We start from the raw sequence: 20794 nt of genomic DNA, 5'->3' as shown, positions 1-20794 counted from the left end.
TTCTTCTGGTCTCTGCAGGTGCTAAATTCTGTCAGTATCCTTAACCACATACTTGTTTTCATCCCACGTTATAGTTTATAATCTGTTATATTTAATAGTACTTAAACCTTAGCTGTAGTTGTTTTTGACTCTGAACTTTGGTAGTAGTTGTTTAAACCATATACTATGAGATCATAAGAAGATGTGAACACGAGGCTGTATTAAGAAATTCAGAGAAAAATAAGCAAAAATCACATGAGAAACAGTTTTAAAAATATAAAAGAGGCCAAAGTTTTTTACTAAATGTAAACCTGTGATTTGGGCATGGGCAAAAAAATCCTTAAATCTGTTGTTCACAGGCTCTGCATAAACTTTAAGTTGTTTTGTTTTCTTTATGAATTGCACTAAATACATTTTGTGAAATGATGAAGTATTACTTTTAAAATACTTTGGACTATTTTTTTTACTAAAGTTTTCAAAGTCAGTGCACTATGGAGGTGTACACTTGTTACCAGAAATATGCTAACTGAACCCTATAGGGTTACATAAGTACCTAAGTATTTTTTTTCTTCATATTTGTGCTCTGTTTCTTTCAATGTACAGAAAAGATGAAATATGACCCATTAGAACACATCCCTGATCATTCACTGTTAATATTTTAATTTTATTCTCATAATAAATCATAGATTCTATTGTGCTTAAATGTCATTTGCCATATAATATCTAGTTTTGCATCTAATTTCCTTAGCATGATATAGTTAGATAGTTGAATCCTGTTTATTAATAACAAAATCAAGCAGCTGGAGTACAGTCTGACATTTGTTATGCTTTACAATCTTGTCCAGTCAATATAAGTATGCAGCTACAGTTTTTGCTCATGCCAGACATACTTCATTTCAGTTAGCACTGTTTACAGATTGTAGTGATAGATGTTCTTCGAAGGCTGGTCAAAGAAATGGTCTTTGAAGGCATACATGTGAGACAGCAGCAACGATCATGTTCATTAGAAGTCCAATTAGAATCTTGCTGTTTTTGTCCTTGCAGTTATTTTTTAGTGTAACCATAATACATGTATATGATTAACTATTTATAGAGCTTAAGAAATCATTGGATACACCAATTGGTAAGTCTGTTTTTCTTATGGAAATCAATGCAGTATTCTACCTTTTTTGTCTAATGGGTCCTAATAAAGTGGTCAATGGCCCTGTGATGCCTGTATTTAATCAATTTTTGTTAACAGATTAACTTGTGTTCAATATTTAGTCTATCAGTATGCTTGGACAACTTGAGGCATTCACTTGAATTTTCAGTACACTAACTCATTTTTCTTGGTTAATTTTTAGTTTGTAGTCAGTGAAGATGGAGTAGCAGGACTACTAATGGAACACAGCCCAATAGATGGTCCACCTTTGAACAGTTTAATAAAGTATATCATGAACTATAGGTGGGTAATTTTATACATTGTAAATTTTTGTATCCTATGTTATGTGTTACATGACAGCACATTCTTTAACATTTAAACAAGACTCCAAATCATGTAATCTGCTAATTAAAAAAATAAAATAACTTTTGATGTTTTTGTTCAACAATAAAATTACTATTCACTCTCTTGTAGTTGTTAAGTACTGATTAGCCCTTTGCTTGTAATCACTAGCAGCATCCAAAACATCAGTCTGTTGTGTATCTATAAATTGCTTTATATAAGCTGTTTATATTTTATTTAAGGTTTTCCTTGTGTATTCTCTATGTATACAGTATTGTGCAAATTTATTACAACATTCCCAACTGATCTTATAGTTGCCTATGAAATAAAATCATTTTAATTTATAATTTTAAAATAGTCAAATCATTGATATTCTGCATATTTAATTGAGGTATCATATACCCATTAAATGTAAAAAAAAATAATAATAAATTCACAATTTATTTTTAATTAATCTTCCTTTTTTTTTTTAACTTCAGACTAATTCTTCACATTCCATCAAAGTCTGGAGTCATTTTCAGGAACATTGTCATGTTTGTAGAAATTATCAGAAGCATAAAACATTTTTTTTTATTTCTTTATTTTTCTAGTATGCAAAGTAGTCACAAAGGTAATGTTCTAGAATATGTGCCAGCATATGTCTTTGTACCTATTTCACTGTATTTTAGTAGAAAAAGTATAGTATTAAGATGTTTGTTGTTGTTGTTTTTTTCTGGTAAGAAAGTGAAAACCTATATGCTACCTTAACCCTCTCTATTTGGGCAAGAGAAGTGTCATTGACGTTCATTGAGTTTTTTTGTTTTTTTCTCACAGTGAAAATACTTAATTGTATGAAAGTAGGTAAAAACAGTATTTAATTTTGGCTTGAAAAAAAATTTTATAATTTGATTTACACATCGTATTTTACAGCAAAATTTCCAAACTTTTGTTGAAAGTTTGAAAAAAAAGCATTAAAAGTGCATCATTTCATCTTAATATTTCAAATGTTTTTACTGCCCATTAGAAAGTTTCAATTTAATTGATGTTATTTAATATTTTTGTTTAAGCTTAATTATGGTGCTTACAATTTTTACCACTTATGGCTATAAATTGTAAAGAGCATAACTATCAAAGAGTTTATTAGTGGCCTATAACCTTACCTTTAACAACAACATAAGATCAGGCTAACAACAGTAATTTTGCTAACAGTTTTTTTTGCCAAATTTCAAGTTATATTTGTGACTTGTTTTTAAGTTTCCTATATTTTGTAGTAAATTATATTCTTATTTGCAAGAGCTACATCTTGTCACTTTCCTGAGAAGTCATTAATTGCTATAACTAAACTTTTTCTGTAGCTATTTCCAAACTGATGTTTTGCAAGTAGTTGTTTACATCACATGCTTTGAGTTCATTAAAGGAGTGAAACCAGAGACTGTACTAATAAAATCAGAAAATCATATGAGAAAAAAAAAAACCTTGAGAATGGCTTAGAAAATATAAACCTATGCTTTTTCGTGGGCAAAGAAATGCTAAAAAAAATAATAAATGTTGCTTACAGGTGAAATTTCTTGAGCTTTGCAGAAATGTTTATTTTTCTTTTGTTTATTACACTAAACAAATGTAACAAGTTATCGCTAACACAATATTTCACATTAAAGGAAAATAAAAATGGAGTTAGAAGCATTATTTTTATTTAAATTTTGACATTTGATATGCTTGTTTGTGCTTAATACCTATCTATGCTAGTATAGTATGTTGACAGCATTAAAATGTCAAAACAAAGAAAATTAACAGGGTGAGTGTTAGATAATGCTGTTGATTGGGGTTTAAGAATAATTTTAAAAGACATTGGCTGTTCACAAAGTACCGTGAACTGAGTATTTTACAGATACCAGAAAATGTAGTCCTATAACATCATACAAGACAGAGGATATAGAAGATAGCTCACAATAATATATTACATATATCTAAATCTCAAGTCACTGTAAAACTTGTATATCTTGCTGACTATGTTGAAAAGTCATGAACAGGTAAAATTTCAATAAATATGGCCTTGAGTGCTATTTGGGGAAGAGTAAGAGCAAGATAGCTTTTAGTGTATAAACAGAATACAAAAAAGAGACAAGCATTTGTGAAATATGTGTATCTTAGTTTTTGAAACAGTGGCACGGGGTGACTTGGACAGACAAATCTGAATTTAAACTGTTCTAACTAGTATTTGCGTTCCCTGAAGAGCCAGTGAGATATTGCAGAATGAGTGCTTTGTGCTATGACAGTCAAGCATGTTGGAAGCTTTGTGATAGTTTTATGCAGCAATATGTAAATATTGTTGGCTACCTTCTCATAATCGATGGACTCATGGACCAACATAAGTACTAAAGTATATTAGTTGATCATTTTTTTACCATTGGAAAGAAGATGGTTAGGTAGAATTTCATCTTTCAATAAAATTATGACTCCAAAAACTTCCAAGGCAAAATAAAACTCAGCAGGTCTCCATTGAATGGAATGCTTGTGCAAACCCCAGACCTTAATCCTATAAAACAAATTTGGGTTTTATTGGACTCCATTTCAATAAATGTTACAGCTGTACTAAAGAAAGCCTCTAGATACATCTTCAAGAAAAATTGCATCAAAGTACACAAGAGACTTTAAGAAAGTGCATAGATACAGTGCCCAAAAGTGTCAAGTTGTTTTACTTATGCCAAAGTTTGTCACCTTAAATAATATAAAAATACTAATACTGTAGATTTAATAATCAAGTAATTGAACTGTTTTGTTCATTTGTTCTTGATTTAAATCTGTTTATCAAGTTAATTTTCTTTTCAACCAGAAAGTCTACTAAGTTGATTAACAGAGCTAAACTAGGATTGAATGAGAAAATTAGTGCAGTTATTTATTGATATAACATTAAATATTGGCATAAAACTTAAGAACATTATTTCTGTGCTAATTTTGCAATATTTACAAATTAATATCTACAGTAATTCAATGAGTGTTTTTGTATACAAAGCTCATAAAATAATTGTTGAATTGTTCTAACAAATTTGTTTACTACTGGATATTATTAATTACACTAAAGCGTTAAAGGGATGTTCAACAAAAGTTGTGAACATTTATATCAGTGAAACGTTACATTTTCAAAAATGTGAATTTTGCCATTATGGGAAAATAGCATTGATAATTCAGTTACTACTCATCAAGAACATAAGGTGTAGTTTTTTATAAAAAGTAAAAATTAAACAGTCCCTGTGTCTTTTCTCAAGAAGAATATGACAGTTTGATTAGGTAAATTTGAAATCTAATTTATTATTCAGATGCTGAAAATAATAATTTTAGAAGTGAACTTCTAGTGAGAGATAAATGTAGTAAGAGTAACTGCATTAACATATGCAAAAACAACAAAATAATTACTTTTCTTGTTGTTGTACCTACTTTATTTTGCATGAAACTAAACATTTTCCCCTCATAAACAGCTCTGTAGTATACATTACAGTCAAATCAAAATTATCAGTAGGAGTCTAACATACAGTTATACAGTTATACACACAGAGACACATGCACACACACATATACTGCCTTTATAAGTGTATTTGTATTTTAATGGCAATTTGTAATTTTGAATACAGAGCCATATCTAGTTAATTAATTAATATTGTGTGCAGTATACCTAAATGTGAATAACTTGAAAGTGAAGAGATTATAGAATTTTGAAAGTACAGAAGAATGATTCAGAAAATTGTTGCAAGTAAAACCTATTGTACATAAGAACAATCAGCAGTGTTGGAAAATTGACAGTGTGACCTTCACTGACAGTGCATAAAAAATCTTCAATCGTTAGAATTGTGAAGAAGAGAACAAAATACCTTTTATAGGATTCTCAAGGTTTAGATGAATCCATTGTGATCACATCCAAATAGGCACATTCTGTGTGGTGATGTAGATACCTCAGAAGGATGAGGATATGTAAACCTTACTGTACTTACAAGTATCTTTAACACCATTTTTACTGTTCTAGAATCCACCAATTTACTAGAATCTTGATGACTGGTATAAGTTGTATGGAGTGATTAGTATATTTACTAACTTTGAAATGATGGTTGGATACAGATCTGAAGTAAGCAGATAAGATAAAGAATTAGTGATATGCCTGATTCATCCATTATAACAGTATGGGTATTACATTATTTTACAATTACTAACTCTCTGTTACATGACCATATCTGTCTAAACACCCTTAGAATTCAAAAGATCTTAAATTGACTTCTGAGGTCATGGCAGGCCACTGTGGTGTTCTAGTAAGAAAATGCTCCCTGCCACAGAGGGTATATGCCAGATATAAAAGACTGTTTAGTATAAGTAGTATTATTAATTGACATATTTTGCATTTGTAATTTATTGATTTTGAGGCTATCAAACATTGTTTGCAATCCATTGATATCAAGGTTATAGAGAAGAAGGCTTAAGTAGCAGACGTATAAATAATGGCAACCAGATGAGCGGAAACAGAGAGAAAAAGTAAATTCACAAGGAAGATAAGATTGGTCAGAGAAAAGATAAACATAAAGTGAACAGTAATGGGAGCAACAGGCCTTATGGTTGATATGTTAAGAGTGAGATTAACAATTTTGAAAGAGATAAGGAGAATTAGTTGTCTTGTCAAAGGGTGTTCTAAAGTAATTGAACATACCTAAGTAGACATTGACAAAATGCAGATAATTATTAGGAGTACAAAAAAAAAAGAAGATAATTTTTTTGAAGTTTAGGATACAATTGTGATAATGTAAGTAAACTATACAAGAACACCATGGTAATAAGAAATTGAGAAAAACAATTTGGCTTGTTAACTGAATTCTAAAGCAGTTTAATTAGCCTTAGTGGACTTTAATAAGAAGAAGGGAACTGAATAGTATTTGAGATACAACTATGATCTACTTATTGTAAAGAATTTTTGCATATATATTTAACTTGCTTCAAATATGCATATTAATTTAAAATGCAAGTAGAGTGCATGCTGTTTGTTTATTATCAAATTTACTGCCACCAAGTCACCAGCATCTACTGCAGAAGAATCCTCTAGCTCAAAAAACCCATATACTTACCTTTTTTAACATATAAAATTTAAAAAATGCAAGTTTCTGACAATATATGATACTTGATTTATGAATAACAAAATATATACTGAAATAGCTTATTATAAGCTGATAAATTATGAAACTGTAAAGAATGTTTTTGACCCATGTATAAAAGAGTACTTGGAATCACAACTTTTAGCCATCATCAAGTGGCTTAGCTTTTGAAAACAAATTGTTTCAAGTCATTTGCCAGAACGTATAGTTGAGATCATACATTGCAGCTAGAAAAAGAACAATTTCTTAAGATTATTGATACTGCATAATTTAGCTTGCTAAAAGTCCCTTATTTGTCAACACCTGTATGCTGTTTAAAAAAAAAGTAACTTAGTAGTTGCTTATACATGTAACTAGCCATTTTTACAGCTATGTAGTTTTGTAATAATAGTTGTAATTTTGAAATATTTTGAGTAATTTCTATGTTAAATGTATATATATATATATATCCTTTTCAAAACAGTGAAAAAAAAAGTCAGTATCAGTGGAAGTCAGTTAAAGTCTTAGAACCTCCACAGTCTCTTCAATTTGTTTTTCATCAGAATCAAAGAAAGACATCTATGAAGCTGAACAACAGTTGCAAAAGTAGGTTTTATCAACTTTGTAATTCTGAGTACATAGCTGGTATACATTGTTGTTATATTATAGGAGACCTGTCTTTACCTAAAATTAATGGTTGGAGTTTGTAGGAACTTCAAGTAGTTAGATATTAATAGGCATATACACATTCAAATGGAAAATATATTTGAAATTCTGTTCGGCAAATTTCATCATGACAAACCTTCCTTTCATGAGACATAACTATCATGAGTTTGAAATGCATGTACATATATTTTTGAAAGAAAGTTTAAAGTTTTATGTCAGCATGGAAAGTTATTCTTATTAATATTTTTTCACTAATAATGCCAGTTTTTGCCACACATAACTATTATTGATTTAACCTGTATTAATTACAATGTGTTGTAATTACAAATGAATTCCAGGTAATTTTGGACTAATAATCTTCTGATACTGTTATGTTTTACAGTCTGTTGATGTAAAGTTTATTTCACAGAAAAATAAATATATTGAAAATTACTGTAACAAACGTGTGGGAAACTATGCATTTGTTCTCTTTAAAAAAAAAAAGTAGTTTCATATATTGATTTTATAACAGAAATTTTACAGAAACATAAGGTCTACAAAGCTAATGTAGGAAATATTGTTTGTTTTGTAGAGTTTTTGTGCAAAACTACGCTGGGGCTATCTGTGTTAGCTGTCCCTAGTTTAGAACTGATAGACTAGATAGAGAGAAAGCAGCTAGTCACCAGCATCCATTGCTAGCTCTTGTGCTGCCTTTGTCTGAGTGAATCGTGGTATTTGATTTTCAAACTTCTTTAACACACCTACGGCCCCAAATCAAGGAACTCGTTTTTGTTGCAACAAGATTGCACAGAGTAGGAATCCTCAAATTCACAATCTAGAAACACGACTTAGCCATGCCTATCCTTGTAATAAATATAATCTAAAGAAAAACTAGAAAAAAAATATTTAGCTCACAAGTTGGAAAGATTTTTCATCTGTTGAATAATTTACTGTAACTCTTATTGTGTTGCATAATTAATATATATTATCTCATGAACCCACAGCTAAGTGAACAGGTTTAGAAAATGAGCAAGGAAACAGAAATTTTATATACCATATTGCCCCTAATTAATGCCCTTCTTTTGTCACTGCTCCCCCTAGTATTTTTATAAAGCTTACCTTGTGTGACAGCTATTAATAATCCAACATATAATCCACTTTTATTACCATAATTTTTTTTATTTGAAAAGGAAAAACAAACACACACTTACTTGCATTGAAATCAACAAATCACATCTGGAACTGCACAAATACTATAATTAATGCACTCCCCTTTTGCAGTTTGAGTTACCCCTGGGAATATGAATTAAAGGTGATACAGTATAGCCCATAAATATTTTCAGTTTACCTGAAAATACTACATTATCTTGTTACATTTTAAAGGTTTACATGAGGTGATTGTTGGAAGTCCAATATTTTTGTGTATAAATCTGCTTTCCAATAATATGTTGAACATAAAAAACAACAGAAAACAATCTCAGTTATTAAAACAAATAATAATAAATATTAGTTATATTAATACTATATAAACATTACCTCAACTAAACTTCTATCATTAACTGTTGTTTAATTTTCAACAGCTTAGTTTGGTTTTGTTTCAAGTTTGATGTGTAGGCCTGTGTCATTTCATAAGTACATAACACAAATTGTTTTTAGACCCAAGAACATAAATATTATACAGATATAGATCTGAATAACAGTACCTTTAATCACAAGATACACTAAAAACTATTTTCTGCTCCATTTGATTTAATATGGTAATGTATCACTTTGAAAAAGGTGCCTTTTTCTTGTTTCGTGGCTTTTGTTAAGAAATTTGATCATTAGACTAATATTTTCATTGGCTATCGTAATTACAAAAAATTCCAAACAAGTAGGGACGATAACTTGGAATTTGGAATATAATTAAGTTGCAGCAGATAGAACTATTCATAATGGAAGAGAAAATGCATTTTAGTAGAAGATGAAAAAAAATCAGTCCCTTAAATAATTTTTTCTTTTGATTTGCATATATTATATTAAAAAAAAAGCAGCCTCAGATTTGGGGAATGGGGCAAGATACTGGCCACAAGATATGTAATAGGTAACTCACTGATGAAGTTATCCTATTTATTTTACTAGTTGTACTAAGCAAGTAATTACATGTGCCAAATATATTTTATCAGTTTACTTTGAAAACAAGTGTTAATAGAGCAAACCTTTAAAACGTTATACAAATCCTATTTTGAGGCAGAAAATTATGAAAGCTTGTTCTAACCCACAACATAATTCCAGTTTGTAGGGTGGAATAGGTGAAGCTAAATAATGTAAAATTACTGAAGTTTTAATGTGAATAATAGATCAAATGATATGTGACATTGAAGGTTTAAATGCATATAGCAATGAGAATGAGTCACAAATGTAAATGCTCATATAATTTGTTTCACTTTGATTAATATGTTTTTTAAGAAAAGAAATTTAATTTGTAAGTTTCTTAACTGTTACAGACGTAACTTTTGATGGTAGAAAAATATATCATTTACTTTCAAGTCTGCAAGCCTTGGTAGTAACTAGTCACAAAAAAGGTTTTTCATTCATGGAATTATGTACATTTTACTTGCTACATAATCATATTCTACCTAGAATGTAGTTTAAATCTTAATGTTTAACATTCTAGAATAAATAGCAAGTTTTTGTTGTGACTGAAAATAAGTAATCTCTTGTGGTTAAAAGCCATATTAGAAGAGACAAACTGATCTGAATATTAAAACTAACTTCCTATAGAAGTTAAAGCCACATGCCAATCAATCAAATACGTTCATTAACCATCTGTAATTTTTTATTCAAAATGCTGCCAAACCTGTGCCTCTATTTTTTCAAAATCAGCCTTATATCGTTTACTTAATATTTATGCTATATCTCTTATCTTTTGCAAGTAAAAAATAGGGAAAAAAAACTTTAAAAAACCCATTGCCATTGTTGAAATTCATCATTTTTCTTTTTAAATAGAATTGTTGATAACTTGGACCTTTCCTCTTTCAAGTACCGACAATATGGAAGTAATTTTGTGAAGTCTCACCAAATGAGTCCTGATAGCTATTTTCAAATGGCTTTACAGTTAACCTCATTCAGGTACATACAGTGTGTTGTGTTTAAATTCTTGGGTCAACAAAAAGACAATTTCAAAGTTGAAATAATATTCTAGGACAACACTCTGGCAAATTGTATAGTTCAAAACATATTAAGTTTCTAATGCAATCAGTTACTTAATCGTATATTTAAAATAAACAAATGTTGTTTGTTTTTTGCATTTAAGATTTTTTTGTAGTTGTTTCTTGAAATGATAAAAAAATTTCAATACATTATTTAATGTAAAGAATTTTAATAAAACAGTGCATTTCACATAATTATTTTTGAATTATAAGTATTCCAAAAATATTGACTTTACTGTTTAAAACCAGAGTCTGAAAAAAAGGATTATTTGTATAGAAGGTACGATTTATCACAAGGTCACATTTATTGAAGAAAACTTATTCTAATTACATGATGCTCATAACAGCCATCAAGAGTAGTTTATTAGATTGAGTCTGTTCTATCATTGCCAGGTAGATTCTAGTTTCATTATGATATTATTCAGTTAACTTGTGTATTTAAGGTTATTGAAACAAAACCTAAGTTATATATCTTTACCACTGAGTATAATGAGCATTCAGAAAAATTCAGATTTTTGTTTTTGCTATTTTATGACTTTTTGTACTTTACACTGATTTTTTTTATTTCAAAAGGACTGCATGTTGCAGAGAGTAATAAATTCTGAGTTTACCATTTTATTAGATTACATAACCACCTTCTAGCCACTTACGAGTCTGGGTCGACAAGGAAATTCCTTCAAGGGCGCACAGAGACCATTCGATCAGCATCTTTAGAAGCCTTAGACTTCTGTAGAAAAATGATGAGCAAGGAAGTGACAACTGAGGAGAAAAAAGCAGCTTTATTTGCTGCCATTAATTCTCATAAAGAGTATACCATTCAGGTAAACATCTTAGAATGTTTATTATAACCTTCATGGTTAATGTTTTGAAAACTATAAATGAATTTTTTTAAGACCTGTTATTGGTAATCTATATGTAGTTTTAACAATCACTGAAATTATCCATTTTAATTTTGTAATTTTTAATAATCTTTTCCAACTTTTATATAATTCGTGTTCATAATTGCACTTGGATAAAAATCGTTATTAAACCTCCTAGTTAAAATTTCTAATAACTTTCACATTTTAAGGGGAAAAAAAGTAACAATCAGTAACAGTGAACTCTTTAATCAGAACAGTTTCCATTTCATACACTGAGGATGTCAAACAAGAAATGTTTGCTAAGCCTTTCAGCAGGCTTAGCAGATTACTTTATTAACCTTCACATAGAAAAAAGTAGTACATATGTGAGTGTTAAACTACTCAACTACAACATTAATTGTAACTAACTTTCATTACTTCATGATACTTCATAAATATATAGGACAAAGTATTTGATAATTAATAATATCATTCACAACAACATCAAATGAACCCATTAATCATAGCACATTTGAATTATACATATCTGAAAACAGGTAATATTTACATTGCTTACCAATAGAGATGTCATTTTTGAAGTCAATGCCAAAACCAACTTGGTTTGCAAATTTTCCAAATTATCATGAGCTCCAAAACTTCAAATTAAAAACTTATTTTCAATAAAAAATGTAGCAAATAATGCTAAGTGGATGATTGTGAAACATTTTCTTTAGTACATTTTAGCCAAAACAAAGTTTTAATTACTGAGTTAAAATTTAAAACAATTGTGTATATTCAATGTATAAAAATTTTAGTTTAAAGCAAATTATTAAAAATATACAAAATATGTAGTACAATAGTGTCAAACATACCTAATAATAAAATGATTTATCGTATATGCAGGTTTGAGACTGTTGAATAAATTATACTGTATCTAAACACTATACACTTTAGGCAAGCAATGGTTTCGGGGTTGATCGACTTCTCTTAGGCCTAAGGAGAGCTGCTGAGGAAAAAGGAATGGATTTACCCAACTTCTTTTCAGATGAAGGTTATACTAAGAGTACATGTTTTCGCTTATCAACTAGCCAAGTAAGTGAAAATAAAACTATTTATAAGTATGTTTTAATTCATAAAGTAAATGAATTGTAGATGTTTGAATTCTTAAAAAATGTTTATGTAGTCATGTAAATGTGTATGACAAAAATGAAAGAGATTGGCATCTGTATTTGATTATTAATTTGGGGCATGGGTTAACCTTGTAGTAGAATGCTCGACTTCTGAGCTGGCAAGCTGGATTCAAATCTGTATATTATAACAAAGTAGTTTACCTCAATCAAAAATTTTGGTACTGTTAATCAGAATTTCATTATTGTGGAAGTAATAGTTGATTTGTGTGTTCAATTCCCACCTCGTACTAGGTAATCAAATGTCGCATTGTCACATAAGTTATCCTTGAATTGCTGCTAAAAATTACCACTTACAAATCTTGGATAGATGGATTTCTAACAAAAGTAATTTTGATTGATATTGCAATAGGGTAAACAGTACATAATATATTTTGTCAGTAATAAGCCATTTATTGAAAAAATAAAACTTGTAACTATGTTACTTGCATTTGAAAGTTAAGAAGTAATATTTTTGTATATTTTGATTTTTAAATGTAATTTTTTGTATTACAACTAATTCATATTAATAGTCATAAGTTCTTATGATGATAAACCCTATTAAAAATGGTTAAAAAAATAAATGTTGTGATCAGTCTTTTTATTTTAGAACACTTGAACTATTAAGACTTCAGAAACATGTAACATAAATCTTCTCATTTATTTTTCTCTAAAAGTACTGAATTGTATATTTTGTTCCACCAGGTGGGAAGTGAATATGACATTTACACCTTTTTTGGTCCAACACAACCAAATGGTTATGGGTGCTGTTACAATCCACATAAAAGTGAGTTTATTTATACTGTTTCTGCTTTCAATGACTGTCCAGAAACAAACAGTTGCAAATTTGTAGAAGCTTTAAATGTTAGCCTTACAGAAATGCAAAACTTGTTTCTTTGAACCCATTATGAAAGTATCTAATTTTTCCAAAAACAGATGAATTATAAACATAGTTGATTGTGTTCTACATTAGAGTTGTTTAACGTAATGTTTATACACATTGCCAGAATTTTACAAATATATATCTTCACAAGATTGTTTCTTGAATTTAAAATAGAGTGCACTTGTGTGGCACTACAAATTTTAGGTACCTTGAAGTGGTAATTTCTGAGGTGCAAGCAAAGTTAAGTACCACAAATATATAGAAATGAAGATCTCTTTTTATTCTCAGTTTCTAAAAAGATTATTTTTATATTAATTAAAGCTATTCCAATCAAGGTGTTTGGTAATATGCATAAATATTTTTGTGAGCTAATTTACTGTGGAATGTTGTGAAAAACTATACTTTTTACACATAGTAAATCAAAATATATATATTTGTATTCTGTATTACATTTTTAATTATAAGTGCATACTGAGAATTGCAGCAATTTATCTTGTTTGAATATCTAGAATGTATCCAAGTAATGTAATTCTTAGTAAGAACACAGCTGTAAAGTTTTGATCTTTTATGATATTAAAATACAGGTGAATTGTCTGTATAAATATTTAACCATTGCACATTTTCATCTGTGTGTATGTATCTATATTTACTTGATTTTTGAACTCCTTCCTTGGGTTTTGATAAAAGACTTAAGTTTGATTAACAGTGGACAGATATCAAAATATGTGGGGTGAAGTGAAAGCTCTGATCCTTGTGGACTTACTTTACTTGAAAATTGGTATTAACATGTATAGATCCTTTGAAAACAATTACCTAAATTTAGCTTTTGAGAAAGTTTAAAATGTTATCTTGTTTGTGAGAGTTGCAAAAGTGTGAAGAGGTTGTTTTCATAAAGGACCTGCCTGGTAAAATTGTTCAATAGTTGTTGTTTCCCATATCAACTTGCATCTATAATTTACAAATTATTAGTACATTCAGCACATGAGAAATCTCAAAACTCACTCCAATATTTATGTAAAATGGTATTGCCACTAAAATTCCATTTCTTTACATAGACTGCATTTTTTTAAATATTTTATTGATGCTTTAAGCAGACTTTGTTCCAAACAAAAAATTCTGTTCTTAGATGAGTATGGATTTTGTCTTCCTGTTTTGACTCCTTTGTATAAAACAATTAATATCCCTGTACAAAAAGAAGAAAAAAATTGAATATTCATGTTGTTTCATAGGCTTCCCACTTTCATGCATTCTAACTTCTTTTGGTTCAACTTGTTCCTCCTGTAGCCTTTAATTTCCTTTTCTTTTATCAATGGTTCATCATGTAGCACCTTTGACAAGGAAATATGTCAGTGACACCTTTCTATTTTGAATAAATTTATTTTGGTAGCATATAACAAACAAACACACCACCTGCATGGATCTTCATCATTAGTGTACAGTTGTTAGGCATGATTGAAGTGGTTCAAGAATTAGTTCATGTTACTTACTTCAAACAAACAGTACAGTAATTAAAATGGTACAAATGACTATACATGATCACAAGTTATGTTTTAAGTTATGCACAAAGCAGCACAGTGGGCTATCTGTGCTCTACCCAACACAGGTATCGAAATCCAGATTCTATCAGTGTAAGAGTCTGCAAACATACCACAAGCCACTGGGAAGGAAGGGGGTCTTTAATTACTATAATAGTTCTTAATGCTTTGGTTGTTAATCAAATGTTGTACATATATCTATTCTGTTTTTATTTAACCATGATAAACAACCTTAATTACATGTACACACAGGACTGTTGAAATATTAAATTATCTGGCCATGGAACAATTAGATATGTGTTGTATAAAATACCAAAAGTCTTCTAGAAATATCACAACTTTCAAGCTTTTGTTGTTTTAGAACAATTATCTGTCAGATTTTTTTCTCAACTGCAAATTAAAGCCAAAAATAAAATTATTACTTTTGGAATACATACAAAGTAATTTTTTATAAGTATTTGAGAATAATAAATTCATATTTAGTCTAATGTTCATTAAAGGTGGTGACCACTCATATATGCATGTAGTTCTACTGTCACTAACCCCATCTAAGATTAACTATAGTACCAAAACAACACTGCACAAATTGTCATTGCATTGCATGCCTACTTCAAATGCATAGATACAAATATTAAATAAATGACTTCTTGTCACAATTCCAATTAAAGCAAGAACCCATACCCTGTAAACTAAACAATAAAAATAAGCATTTTCTATTGTTTGAGGTATATACACCTGATATGAACAACTATAATTTGATGAGCAGCTTGTTTCACCACCAACTTCTCTTTATGCTTGCTACAGATTATCTACCTGCTTATTTGTGGCTATTTAGATTTTTTCTTTGAGATTTCACTCATGGATACTTAATTTGAATTACAAAAGTAATACTTTTAATTTTTTTTAAAACATTCAATCTATAATTAATAGTTTTGTTTTCAGTGTACATTTCTTATGATAAGGATGATGATTTTTCAGAATGGATATAAAGTTTCAATTACTGGTGCACTCATTTTCAAGTAAACAAGTTTTAATGGTAAAGAATATTTTAGTATGTACTAAATGTTGTACCTGTTTTAAAAATAATTACCCTTACTTTAAAAGCTGCAACTTGTAATAAAATAATTCAGCTTTTATATTTTCAGTACTAAAAGTAACAAAAATATCTAGTTTGGTATTTATTTTAAAAGTCAAGCACAGTACAAAGGTTTTCAGCCACAATAAGCATGGTTATTTTTTAAATTAAAACAGAGTAACTGAATTCAGGGTTGTTTCTTTCTAACATTGCAGTTTGAAAGAAATTTTAGAAGTTTAGAAACAGACCTGACAACAGTAATTCTAGGCAGAACAGTTAATGGCCTCCTATAAGGTGGACTGCCCTCTTTAGAAATTTATTTTTAATATTATGTGATAAAGTTATAAGACACATGACTAAATGATGCTGTTACTAATACCTGAACTGGTTCTTACTATGCAGTAAGCTTTCCCTAACTACATCAAATGGTACAATGATTTCCAACAGGCTTCTTCTGGAAGGATGTTGACCTCTGCATCTGTAAAGTGAAAATGGCAACCATGGAAGGCTTCTAGTTGCACTCAGAGGGAATGTGACTATTAGAAAACAGTGTTAGCTTTCTAATTTAGCTCTACTGGTGCATTCATTCAGGCAATGCTCTTACCACATGGTGTAATTTGCTTTCTGCTGTCAATCTGAGAGCCAGCCACTTAATTGTATCTAAATATTATGTTAGTGGCATGGTCTCATTCTAGTTCATTGTTTAAGTATGCATTTCTTTAATTTTTTTGGCAGTGTTAATGATTTAACTTTGAACAATACCTTCTACATTATTTAAATTGTCCATCATTTTTACAAGTGCTGGTTTTTTATTGCAAACTTCATGTCTGCAGCATTGACTAGACTATGCACTTTTCTGCAGCTGTAGACTGGTTGGTGTCTTCAGTGGGTCAGTCATCATTCAGGTCACTGAGAACTTCTTATTCCCAGCTATCACAGAACTCTTTGGGGTCTAAAGTCATTCTCTTGATTGACATTTGTTGGGGTTGGTGATGACATTGAGGTGTAATAGGTGGTTGAAGATGAACATCCTATGATCAGTCTTAAAAGGCTTTTTGTATCTTTTCAATCTAATCCAGAAGAGCAGTACTTTTACTAAAGCATATCTAGGGCGTTGCAGATGAAACTTTGGAAGAGCATAAGCAGCTCTATTTCCTGCTACAACTTTCAGGGGATTGATATGTGTGGTAGCTTTGACTGTAACAGTGAAGTTGTCTAAAAGGTTTCCCTCAGGAACTTCAGTGTTTATAGCAGTGGGACAGTTGTCGCCAGAAAAAAATGGAGATGGTTTCTTCTAATCAGCATGTTTGTTGTTGAGTTTATGGAAGATTGTTGTCATATGTAACTGCAAGGGAATTATTTCATCTTGTTTTCAGTTTAAGCTTTTTTAAAGCCTCTGGCTATACACAAATATCATTAGTAAAGGTTAGCACACAACATTGGATTTAACAGTTAAGTCAGGCTAGTTTCTCAGTGTAGACCCCCTCGGTGTGGATTCCTGTACATGGTGAGGGGACCTCCCAGGGAAGGTTCTGTTCTTTCAGTTTACCCCCTCTGGGATCTAAACATCCACCCACGTGTTTGCTATTCATGGCAACCAAAGAAGGGGAGGAGAGTATCCTGGTGGTTGAGGGGTCCAACCCTAAAACACCACTTTGTCCTTGAATTCCTGTAGATGGGCAGCCTTTGGGTGGTCCACTTGGGCAAGAGTCAACCAAGTACCAGTCTTGGAAGTTCTCAACGGGTGTTGTGGACATTGTGTCTGATGCTGGTGTTTGGGAATAGTTCTCACGAAACCCTGGCGTTGCTGCAATGTCCTTGCATGACATTGTAGTGCATTGTAGTGGGGTCAGTGGGTACCAAAATTTTCCTTTTTTCCTATGGATCCTCCTACAAAAAATTTAAATAAATTAGTGAAAAAACAGTCAATAGCTAAACAACCATGTCTTGAAGACTGAGCAGCAATCTTCAACTTCTGTAACACATGTACCTCATTTTCTTATATTACATTCTCTTTCAGAAAAACCTTTAGGGCAAATGTCCCCCTTTTTTATTTAGAAGGGACTAGAGGGTCTTGCTGGCTCTCCAAAGTCAGTAAAGAAGCTTCGATCTTGAGACATATTGGTTGAAACATCCACATCCAAACACAGTGAACTTCTCTTGAATTCAAAAGCAATTGGGGATGTACCTATTGAGGTTACTTCTCATGCTACCTTGAATTCATCACGAGGAGTTATTGTTGAGAGGGATTTGAAGAACGTCACCGAGTCGGAGATTCTCGCTGGTCTCTCCACTCAAAAAGTTTCTACAGTGAGGCGCATCTCCACTCGCAAAGATGGAGTTACACTGCTTACAAATATCCTCATTTTGACATTTACATCACCACGTGCACCTGCCACCATCCAGGCAGGTTATCTAATTTGCAGGGTCCAGCCGTACATTACAAACCCTCTCCAATGTTTCCAATATCAGAGGTTCAGCCACTCAACGATGTCATGTCGTGGTTTTCTGACATGTGCTCGTTGTGGTTGCAAGGACCACGATGCCTATGAGTGTGGACAAAATCCATGGAGGTTGGCAGACATCCTCCAATAAGGACAGTAAGGTAAAAAGACGTGGTCGTAAACAGAAGGGATTTCCAGCCACTTTGCCAACCCGTCATTAAAAATGGCCACCAGTTCCATACAATGGAACTGTCGAGGTTTACGTTCTAATTTGGATGATATCAAAACACTGATTGCTTTCTACCATCCGCTATGCCTTTCTTTACAAGAAACATTTCTAAAACCTTCTGATACAGTCACCATTCAGCAGTTTTCTCTTTACAAAACTGACAGGCTCTGTGATGGGCGAGTACATGGAGGGATGGCACTATTGGTTGATCAGCATGTGCCCACCCTGACTTTGTCACTCAACACACCCTTGGAAGCCATAGCCATCCGTGTTTCCTTGGGTCATTCCAACTCTGTTTGTTCTCTCTACCTGTCCCCTGGAAAGATGTGATTCGTCAGACCTTGATGCTCTCATTGAACAGTTGCTGACTCCCTTTCTATTCCGGGGAGACTTTAATGGACATCATCCCCTCTGGGGAAGTGCTGTCATTGATGGGAGGGGTCGCTTTTTGAAGCGTATGCTCTCTGATCACAATCTTTCTCTTTTCAATACTGGTTCTTCCACTTATTTTCATGCACCTAGTCAGTCCTTTACCGCTATTGATCTCTCAGTTTGCTCCCCTTCATTATTCTCCCATTTTTCATGGAGGGTTGACAATAATCCACTACGCAGTGATCATTTTCCTACACTTTTGAGAGAGACTGGCTGTGGTCGATGCCACCCTACCCGCGTGCCCCGGTGGAAGCTGGATCAGACAGACTGGTCCACTTTCGCTGCTCTTGCAGAACTTGATCCTGCCATCGTGAATCAGCCATCAATAGACGACTGTGTGGCAGCGGTAACTGACTGTATTATACAAGCAGCTGCTCAGTGTATTCCTAAAACCTCGACACATTTTGCACAATATCCTCATCTGTGGTGGAATCCTGCTTGCCACTTGGCACGGAAGGCTCAAAAAGGGGCATCGCTTTCCAATGGGCCCGTGCACATGCCAGGTGGGTAAGACATCAAAGCCAGAAGAAATCACAACTAGCATATCTTCTACCACCAGTTCCAAGGTCATATGGGACAGGATTCGAAAGGTCAGTGGGCACTACAATTCTGTCCCCTCCTTGATCTTACTTTCTGATGGCCAAGAGGTAGCTGATGTCTGGAGCATTACTGATACTCTAGGTTAAAGCTTTTGCCGGTTATCTAGCACTTCTGCTTGTTCCTCCACCTTCTTGATCATCAAGATTCAGGTAGAGCGTTCACCTCTCACTTTTTGCACTGACTGTCTCTTTGACTATAATTGTCCCTTTACACTGGTGGAACTGAAAATGGCCCTTCTAGCTGTTGGACCTAATGATGTACACTATGACATGCTGTGCTGTCTCTCTCTCCTGCTTTTCTTGATATTCTTCTAATTGTTTTTGGCCAGATCAGGCAGGAGAATGTTGTTCCTGATGCCTGGTGCCAGGCTATTATCTTACCTTTCTCTAAACCTGGGAAAAATCCCAAGATTCCTTCAAACTACTATCCAATTGCTTTGACGAGCTGTCTCTGTAAGACCTTGGAGAGGATGGTTAATGCTCATCTTGTTTGGTTCCTCAAATCAAACAACCTCCTCTCGCCCACCCAGTATGGGTTCCAACGACAGCATTCCACCACGGACCACCTAATTCAACTTGAATCAGAGAAGCCTTTCTCAAATGCCAACATCTTGTATCAATATTCTTTGACATTGAGAAGGCTTATGGCACAACATGGAGGTATGGCATTTTGCGAGACCTACATATATATGGGTTACGTGGCCATTTACCCGTGTTTATTAAAATTTTTTTAATGGACAGGAGATTCCAAGTTCGTGTGGGTTCGACACTTTCCCGTTCTTTTGTAGAGGAACTTCGAGTCCCTCAGGGCTGTGTTTTGAGTGTCACATTTTTCAGTATAAAGATAAATGGCATCACTGAAAAACTCCCTCTTACTGTTGTGATTGGGCTCTATGTCGACAACTTTCACATCTCGTGTCAGTTGGCGAACATGAGATATATTGAGCAGCAACCACAAACTGCCCTCAATCGTATACTGAAGTGGACTACGGCAAACGGCTTTAATTTTCATGCACTTTTGCTGCCAACAGGGTATTCACCCTGATCCTGAACTCTGTATCAGTGAAGTTTCACTGCCAGTGGTCCAAAGTTCTTGGGGCTTATCTTTGACCGTAAGCTGACCTTTATACCACACTTAAAGCAGCTTCGGGTCAAATGCACAAGAGCACTGAACATTCTCCGTATCCTCTCTACCACCAGTTGGGGA

At 32.3% G+C, this 20794-nt stretch overlaps 1 pseudogene across 1 annotated transcript in view; it reads left to right on the top strand.

Annotated features, from left to right (window-relative positions):
• The window catches only part of LOC143248869 (carnitine O-acetyltransferase-like), a 64464-nt pseudogene extending 50582 nt beyond the window's left edge, over nt 1-13882 (top strand). Inside the window, exons 9-14 of the transcript XR_013027239.1 lie at nt 1323-1423; nt 7034-7155; nt 10183-10305; nt 11008-11206; nt 12179-12316; nt 13096-13882. The product of XR_013027239.1 is annotated as a carnitine O-acetyltransferase-like (transcript). The remainder of the gene's footprint in view (nt 1-1322; nt 1424-7033; nt 7156-10182; nt 10306-11007; nt 11207-12178; nt 12317-13095) is intronic.
• Nucleotides 13883-20794: the final 6912 nt, after the last annotated feature.

Source organism: Tachypleus tridentatus, chromosome 4 (assembly GCF_004210375.1).
Source record: "Tachypleus tridentatus isolate NWPU-2018 chromosome 4, ASM421037v1, whole genome shotgun sequence".
In the NCBI taxonomy this organism is placed as follows: Eukaryota; Metazoa; Arthropoda; class Merostomata; order Xiphosura; family Limulidae; genus Tachypleus; species Tachypleus tridentatus.
Note: the sequence above shows the minus strand (reverse complement) of the source record. Positions and strands in the feature narration are given on the sequence as shown.